This window comes from Spea bombifrons, chromosome 6, assembly GCF_027358695.1.
Source record: "Spea bombifrons isolate aSpeBom1 chromosome 6, aSpeBom1.2.pri, whole genome shotgun sequence".
Taxonomy (NCBI): domain Eukaryota; kingdom Metazoa; phylum Chordata; class Amphibia; order Anura; family Pelobatidae; genus Spea; species Spea bombifrons.
In genome coordinates this window covers 31,004,453-31,013,736 of record NC_071092.1, presented here as the reverse complement: position 1 = coordinate 31,013,736, position 9,284 = coordinate 31,004,453, and the positions used below count along the sequence as shown (strand labels likewise).

The 9,284-nt window shown below is 41.9% G+C and overlaps 2 long non-coding RNA genes across 3 annotated transcripts; one reads left to right on the top strand and one right to left on the bottom strand.

Annotated features, from left to right (window-relative positions):
* The first annotated feature begins 220 nt into the window (after positions 1–220).
* On the top strand, positions 221–7,366 carry LOC128499981 (uncharacterized). Its single transcript, XR_008354847.1, has 2 exons — positions 221–996; positions 6,732–7,366. It is a non-coding gene; the product is annotated as an uncharacterized LOC128499981 (long non-coding RNA).
* Positions 6,636–9,130, bottom strand: LOC128499982 (uncharacterized). 2 transcript variants are annotated; one of them, XR_008354849.1, is made up of 4 exons: positions 8,071–9,130; positions 7,836–7,945; positions 7,210–7,315; positions 6,636–6,770 (listed from the first exon to the last, which is right to left on the bottom strand). It is a non-coding gene; the product is annotated as an uncharacterized LOC128499982 (long non-coding RNA). The 2 variants fall into 2 exon arrangements; XR_008354848.1 differs by having other exon boundaries at positions 7,256–7,315; positions 8,071–9,122.
* Positions 9,131–9,284: the final 154 nt, after the last annotated feature.

Here is a 9,284-nt window from a genome sequence, read left to right as displayed (position 1 = left end):
AAAGGAAGTGGTGGTCAGAGAGGGGGAAAGGGGAATTAGAAAGGTTAGAGAGAGAGCACGTGCTAGAGAAAAGGTCCAGGGTGTGACCATCCTCATGAGTAGGGGAGTTAATATGTTGTTGGAGATCAAAAGAGGAGGTAATAGAAAGGCATTTTGAAGCCATGGGACTCAATGAGGTGTCAACTGGGATGTCGAAATCCCCAAGGACAACAGAAGGAATATCAGAGGAGAGGAAGAGAGAAGTGATTGAGAAATATGTTAGCCGGGCCAGGGGCGGTATATAACAGCAACGCGTATGGAGATGGGATGAAATAGTCGGATAGCATGGACTTCGAATGAAGAGAAAGAGAGTGATGGGGCAGAGGGAATAGGTTGAAAAGTACACGTAGGGGAGAGTATGAAGCCTACCCCCCTCTCCCTCCACCCTTCCTGTCATCAGGTCTGGGAGTGTGAGTGAGGTGTAGGCCACCATAGGAGAGAGCAACGGGAGAGGCAGTGTTAGAAGGGCATAGCCAGGTCTCAGTTAGAGCGAGAAGGTGTAAGGAACTAGAGATAAAGTGATCATGTAGGGCTGTTTGTTTGTTACAGACAGAGCACGCATTCCAGAGCGCAAGGGTAAATGGGGGAAGGAGGAGCGGCAGGGTATGTGGGAGATTATTGATTTCTGGAATGTTGACTGGGAGAGGATGGGGGAGAGATCACCTAAGGAGGTCCAGGGTTTGGGGAAATATCCCCAGCTGCTAAACAAATAGTAGAAGAGAAAGCGAGAGGAGGTGGGAATAGGACCTGTGCGAACGGAGAGATTGCTGGGAGTGAGGGGAGGTGGGGGAAAGGGAGGAGGTGACGTTGAAAAGTGCTTGGGATGAGAGAAGGGGAGAAGAAAGTAGTCATGGTGCAATACAGACATAGTGTGGGGTTGCAGGTGGCTGGAGAGAGATAATGATTTTACTAACAACAGAGGAAAGAGAAAAGTGGAACAAGAGGATTGTGAACACGGTATGTGAAGGAAAATGGTGATGGGAATGGAATGGAGGTGGGGGGAAACACAAAAAGCAGTAGGCAGCACTTGACAGTTCAGTGGAATAATGATTGTGGGGAGTCTCCCAGGTCTTCTCTGTCCTTCCTTGTTGTCCTCCTTGGTGAACTCCCAGATAGTGGCATTTAGTAAAAATTGGCACTTGGATTGAAAGTGGCACATTCATTAAGATTTAAAAAAGAGGGTACTTAACCTTAGGGGGCAGCGGCAGCTGCTCTCCTCCACTGCAGTCCAATCACTTTCCACGGGTTAGCTGCGTGAAATCAGGTGAAGCACTTTGCACACGCGCACACAATGTTCGCAGAGTTGGGGCTGGGGCAGTAAGTATATCACATGACAGGAGATATAGAATGCACAGAAAATAGCTGGTGAGGGGGGAAATGCAAATAAGGGGATTCTGCTATTGCAGGGGGGGTCACAATAAACATTTAACCCCTTAAGGACAATGGGCTGTCCTTAAACCCAATAAAAACAATGCATTGTGAGCCTGTACATGTACGGGCTTTGGCATGAAGGGGTTAGAGAGACCTCTCAGTTATCACATGCATTGATGGCTAATGTCCCTTTAACACATTTTTTTTGGCATTTCTCTTACATTTAAGCTTTCTATGAACCGCTTAGGCTACTGACTTAATTCCCTCCAAGCAGACTTTTACTCGCCCATCCCCTTTTTTTTCTCCGCTCTTGTGTCTTTAACCCCTTCGTGACAAAGGCTGATTTTACTTTTTGTACCCTTCGTGACAGTGGCCGTTTTAACATTTCTGTTATGGCGGACGTTGATGCCCCGGGGAGGGGCCAGACATGGCCCCTAGTGCCGATCGCGGCGTTGCTGAATGCCTCGAAGTCGAGGCATCACAGCAACAACGTTTGGGTGCAGAAAGCGAACGTAGATCGCTTTCTGCACCCGTTTAAAATCATGACGGTCCTGGCACGTCAATTGTCACTAACCTGATGGATAGGGAAGGCTTCCCCAAGCGCAGACCTGTATACAGCTGCCCCTGGCATTCTCTTCTTGGATAACTGATGCAGGATACCGTGACGTGATAATACACCCCGGGTGATGAGCCCAGCGAGAAGAGATTTAGGCCAGCAGAACAGTATCCTAGTAGCCAATACATATCTCCACTTTCATGCCACTTCATGGGTTGTATTTTGACAAATAAGGTGTATGAGTTTCTATGGGTAATGTATTAGTTGCCATCAAGTTGAAGTAAAAAAAAAAAAAAAAAAGGTGTGTTATTAAAAAAAATGTATAATAAGGTATCGGAATGGTCTTACTTACACTCCTTCCGTCATTGCGGCCGCTGTAATCAGTCGTTTTAAGTAACAGTGATTTTGAACACAGGCCCAGATCTAAGATGCTGGCGTGCAAGCAGCTCTTCTGACGAGGGTACCGGTTTCCATGCGGTCTGCTTCTCCAGACGTGTTTTTTTTTTTTTTTGTCCGTTCACATCCAACCCTCATGTTTGTATTATATCGGAAGGTTTAAAGCCACTAAGCGGTGTAGACAATTTGTGTTTTTATCATTATTAACCCACAACAACCTGTTTATTTAAATAAGCGAGAGGTACGGGGAACATTTGAAGAGAATACATCAATGTGTTGCCCACAAAGTATTAGAATCGGATATTGTGTAAGTGAGATTCCAACTACAAGAAGTGCATCATTGCATAGTATGGAACGTAAGGAAATGCGAGTAAAATTAATGGGTCACCAACAATGGTCACTTGTAGTAATTTGAGGCTAGCATACATCTACGTAAAGGGAACACAAAGTTACAATTGACCAGGGAATTAGCTCATTGGAAATATATCTATTTCTGACGAGGCACTGAATCTCTCTATTAGCTTTCCGACCAGAGAAACTTGAATACATTTGAAGATGAAAAGGAGGACCCGAGTGCTCTGTGTGGAAAAACAAAACTGACATCAAATTATGAAAAGCCCAAAGTGCTTACTTTGCATCGAACCCGATCCGTAGCTACTCGACTAGGAAGTCATATTTATTGATGCGTCTGTTTAACTTCTTTAGTTCATAATATTCCACATATAATTTAAACGAATTGTGGCAGATGTTTGGATTTCAGTTATGTAGACTATTTTAGTGATCAGTCATAGAAGTCATTCCCCCCCCCAGCACATAAATTGGAGAATTTATGGTATTTCAGAAATCACTACTTGTGAAATGTCTGTGTGATTTTGCAACGTATAATACTTCATTGCAGATTTCCATGGGATAATGATTAAGTATCCTATTACAGTGGGAAGGTAGGAGTGTATACTAGGGCATTACTCATAGGATTTCATCCATGTAGTTTATGCAAGTTTACAGCTACCCGCTTCCTTCCCGGTATAATATAGTGGTGGAGTATTCAGGAGAAAAATTTTTTTTGCACATTTTAACTACCTTGGATGCTTTATAAATATCCACGGTGACACAGGTTACTTGAAAAGGTTTTAGCAACGATTGGGGGGGGAAACAGACCAAGGACTGTTTAAGGTCTGAGTCTCTACATCGCATGGCATAGGAAGTTTTCTATGGCCGCTGGTTAGATCCAACCGTACGGATTTGTTCCAGCGAATGCAGTAAGTTTGTGGATCAAACTTTACCCAGAATGTTTACCATTTGCCAGGATGACATTAAGCACAGTAGAGTAGAGACTTTGGGGAAGGATTTACACACATTCAATTTATTGCATACTTAGTGCATGCCTTCATCAAGCACATTTCTGTGTTACACGATTTGCTCAAACCCCCCCCCCAAAAAAAACACATATCTACAATACATGGTTTACATTCCAGTAGGGACTGCTCCATTTAACAATGTAAAAAGTCATCCTACTAGTTTAAATTAATAGATTTTAAATCTTACTGGGAAGTGTATAAAATTTGACGACGTATGAATTCAGTCCAACCGGCACACCTAGTGAGACATACAAACCTGTCAACTGGCTCTATTTAGAGCCAAGTGCCAACGCTCAGGGATTTTACTGAGCACGCCGAGTATTTATGATACTCAACTGATTAGTCAGGCGCAAAAATAAAAAGTGAATCTTTGGACTCAAAAATAAAAAAAAACAAAAATTGAACCGGAGATTCATTTGAAAGGAAAACCGTTACAGTTGATGCAATGCCCCAGCGTACGTATCCCATCAGAGCCAGGGGATTAGGGGATCCTCTAGTCTAGCCAGCGGTATCTAGTGCAAAACAAGAAGTGACACAGTCATCTACGATCCTACGGCCATTCTTTGGTCAAAAAAAAATAAAAAAATTATAGCATTCGCTTCGGAACTAAACTTCAAAGAAAACGGGAGACACCTTTCTCCTAGCTAGAAAAGTTACAGTAGTTGATTTCTACCATATAAACCAACTTCACTTATTTATACCCTGAACTTTCAATGTTAGAGTAGTATTGGTGTTGATTATTAAACGGATAAGTGCACAATTGCCAGTTTTCTAAATTGCACATGAAAAAAAAGGCTGCATTATATTTCGCCACAAGTTACTTTCGATTTCCGGTGTACCCTGATATTTATCAGCATAAAACACTTAAGAGCTGAATTCAATGGCGTCATCTGTGATCTGCTTGAACTCAGTTTCCTCTGCTGTCCATGTGGAGGTAGTACTGCAAGAGAGGGGAAACATGAATCAGTGACTTCAATATTACTAAGCAAAATAATAAAAAGGTCGTTCTAATGTTAGAAACACCAGGAAACTAGGAGAGGTGAGCTAAGAGAATATGGGGGGGGGGTGTTAATGTGCAATATAAGCGTCCTTAAAGAAGCGGGGAAGAGGGATTTTTTGAAGGATCGAAGGCAGGGAGGAGAGACGGATAGACTGGGGGAGGGCATTCCAGAGGATAGGGGCAGCCCTGGAGAAATCTTGTAAGCGTGCATGAGAGCTAGAAATCAGAGGAGAGGATAGAAGGAGATCATTGGATGAGCAGAGAGAGCGGCGTGGACTGTATTTAGAGATGAATGAGGAGATGTAGGGAGAGGAACCGCTGTGAAGGGCTTTGAAGGTAAGAGTGAGGATTTTGAAATGAATCCTGAGGCGCACAGGCAGCCAGTGAAGAGACTGACAGAGGGGAGAGATGTAAGTAAAGCGATGGGAGAGGAAGATAAGTCTGGCAGCAGCATTCATGGTGGATTGTAGAGAGGTGAGACTGTTAAGACCAGCTTAGACAGAGTTACAGTAATCAAGGTGGGAGATAATCAGGGCATGGACAAGAGCCTAATTGCCAAGCTGTGTTTGGAAGGGATGGATGCTGGCAATGTTTTTAAGAAGGGGACGACAGTTTTTAGAGACAGACTGAATGTGGGGGGGGGCGAACGAAAGGTCAGAGTCAAGGGTGACACCAAGACTGCGTGCATGAGTAGACGAGGAGATGATGGCGCCATCAACAATGAGGGAAATTGATGGGGGAGTCTTAGCATGGGAAGGAGGGAAGATGAGAAGACCTGTTTTGGAGAGGTTAAGTTTCAAGAAACGTGCCAATATCCAGGTGGAGACAGATGCAAGGCAGTTAGTTACACGATCTATGACAGAGGGAGAGAGATCAGGAGAGGATAGATAGATAGATCTGGGCGTCATCAGCATACAGGTGGTATTGAAAGCCTAAGGATCAGGGCAGGGTGGTGACAGTGCAGATATGTCATCTCTGATGGTTTTAATTTTATTATCGAAGTATGTGGCAAAGTCCGATGCATTAAGGTTAGTGGAAGGGGTTGCAGGGATCGGTTGAAGCAGGGAATTGAAAGTATTAAAGAGTCGTTTAGGGTTGTAAGACAGGGAGGAGATTGAAAGCAGAGTAGTAGGAACATAGCATAACATAGCATTCATTTATAGCGCAGAAAGTCAGACATGGAATGAGGAGACTTTCGCCAACTACGTTGAGCGGTGCGGGAACATCGACGTAGGTGTTGGGTTACAGTCGTGTGCCAGCGTTGGAAGCGTGAACGTCGTGAGGAGCGAGTAGTAACTGGTGCTACATGATGGAGAGCAGATGCGAGAGTGGCGTTACAGACAGAGGTGGCGTTGTTTGGGCACGTCATGTTTGAGATAGGAGAGATAGTAAATTGATTGAGAAGTTCTGAAGGTTAATAGAGCTTAGGGCTGTGCGGAGATCTGTGAGAGCCAGGGACACCTTCATCTAATCAGTGTCCACGTCCTAAAGTTCTCTGCCTTCTCCCCACCCACCCTTACAAATGAACAACGGCGTAAAGGTAACATAACATAATGGGGAGGAATAATCATGTAGATTCAGTGAGAAGGAGAAGATGACTCCCAAGTTGGGTTTGTAACATATATGCATTGCTTATTTAATGCCTAGGCATAGTTACATTTACGTATTTAGCGTGAAGAACTATAAATGTGGGTTTAGCAAAAGGGGCACATTCACTAAGTCTCCAAGTAGTAGTAGAAATTGTAGTGTGGACAACAGGTGTTTTTGTCTAGAAGGTTAATGAAGATACACAATCTCTTGAATAAACGCATGGTCTACCTTTTCTTTTTAGGCTGGGAGCCCTTTTCATAGCATTTTCTTTAGAGATGTAGGCAATTATTATTATGATTTTTCTTTTTTTTTTTAAATACAATAATGCAGTGCTTTCATGAAATGTTTAAAAGATTTACCTCGTGGTGCTTCCATAGGGACTTTCTGTGTGACACTGTGCTCCCTTTTCTTATCCTCTTAGGTTGGAATAGCTTTGTTCACAGTTGAAAGAGGAAACGTGCTGGAGACAACAGACGGCATTAGAAGACCAATGTATGAAAATCTGGAGTGTGTGTAAGACACCGTCTAAGCAACTGATTTTGGAACACGCGGACAGCAAAAGGTTTCCCCGATCGGATGGCTTCTGCGGATAAAATTTTGTCAACGTCAGAAAATGTCACAGAATTTATAAGGTCCACACGCTAATGACATTTCTTTATAAACGTCATAAACAATTATAAACTGCCTGCCGTCCTTTACTTAGTGTGTTTCAGTTTAGGAACTCTGGACGTATGCAGAATCCCAATCTGCACTGCTTGGGCACCGTGTCTTTAGTTTTATTATTTACTGCCACAATATTTTACAGAAGGCGTGGAAGGTCCTGCTCACTAGTGCTTATAATCCAGAGAGAAGTGTAAATCTGACAGACAAGGTTCAGTATGTAGGTGACGATAATTTACCTTTCTGCAGTGGTCATAGATATAAACCTTCTACATCCATACTAACCGCACTAGTGCACTCGTCCAAAATGGCAAACTGGGGTACATGGTAAAATTATCTTGCCATCTGGAAATAAACATAAGTTTAGCTCTCAAGTAACGAGTCTACTTAGCCAAATGAGAAGAAAAAAAAATGAATACTGAATAGTAAGGCAGGAGGAAAAGGAAAAAAAATTAAATATATATATATATATATATACATACATACATACATATACATGTTTTAACAACATAGCAACTAATAAAATATTCTTGCTGATTGGATAACTCTATAATAGCCACAGTGAAAAATATAAATTTCAGAAAATGTGAATTTGAAGTTAGATTACCCAGACTTGCTTTTATTATAAAGTTTTACTAAGTTTTTTTTTCATTGTTGAGCAAGTACAAATTGGAGATAGTTGGATGGATTTATTAGTGGTCAAAAACAGAATATTGAAAGTTAAATCCAATTCCTCTGTAATCCTAGTATCGCAGTGTGTCTCATCCACTGAACACACCAGCTCAGCCCATAAATGGACACATTTACAATGCTAGAAAATCAGAATTCTGTAGTCTGTAAATTAAAACCAAGATCAAATACGTACTGCCATCCTCTGCTTTTCGCCCCCACTCAGTACATCCAGTCTTGAACACTGTCCCAGCCGCCTTCACGTTCCAAACCCAGCTGCACATTGTCAAGGTATTCCTTCAATACCTGGGGAGTGAATATAAAACAAAGATGGGTAGTTAAGCCACTTAACTAAATACAGCTAAGTAAGTAATTTCAGTGTGTAAGAAAATTAGAAGAGAAGTTTCAACATACTGGACCGTTCTTCTCACCTTATCAGGAATACCTTTACGTTTCCGGTGTTCTGGAGTGTCTGGGTAAATGACTTGGTCCCGTAACGTTCCCAAAGTCATATGGTCTCTATGTAAGATATTGTGCTACAAATAAATTACTGACACCACAACTCAGGATATATTGATTCTACAAATCAAAAGGTGCTGAAATGTGATCACACTACAGGAACAGAGACAGCTGGGCAGAACATAATCAGAAGTACATAAAATATCTTCCTCGTTCAGGTTTGGTCAGACATCCACCGAATAGAGGCCACAGCTGCAGAATAAAACATATTTAGGTAAATTGCTCAAAGATTATTCTATATAAATAATATGTACATTTTTACTTCTACAATTAGACATTACCTAGGCTACTGTAATTTCATCTACATTAGGGCCGTTGTATTACGTAGCATTTACCTATGTTTTATTTTCAACATAAATACCACGCCGTCGCTATAATGCCCTTTAGGGCTGCGGCACTAAACGTTGAGGAGGTTAATTCATACAGAAATTCTAAAACATTTTTATTTTAATTATAGATACAACCGGCTGACACCGCATCACCTAATGCAATAGTAGCTCTTTTAATATATTAGTGGGAACAAATGCCATCAGAAAACCACAGCTTCATCATGTAGCAAGATACAAATCTTGCCTTACACTTCCAACCTTACATAGTTACATTAGCACAAAAACCAAGGATCTTTAAAGTACAATGTCACTACATGATATATAAACACACACCATATTAGAGGTTGCAGCTTCACCCATACTTGAAGTTTGCACCTAAGTATATTTCGAATCGGAAACAAAATTTCTAGAAATTTTCAATACCCTGAATTTTCCCAGGAATAATCCTTTAAGCATGTAAAGTGTTCCCTCTGTTATAATGTCTGCCAGCAACACTTGTCATGTGACACAAGTTTATAAACTCTCAAACATACTGGAGGCGGCAGTTATTGTCGTAACAGCAACCTTTAACAGTGGGTTCACAAGGTGAGAGAGAAAACTTATTACTACATCTCTCATTCCATAAACCGCTGTGAGATACATAACCAAGCCACGGGGAACTGAACTCTTAGGCAAGGCAAAGCATTAAACATTAAGGACGTGCTTGGCTGCAGAGTATATCATCATTTATCCCACCATTATTTCGCTCACCTCAAGGAGCTCAGCTTGAGTGCTGTTCTGATGACGTGGGGGCACAT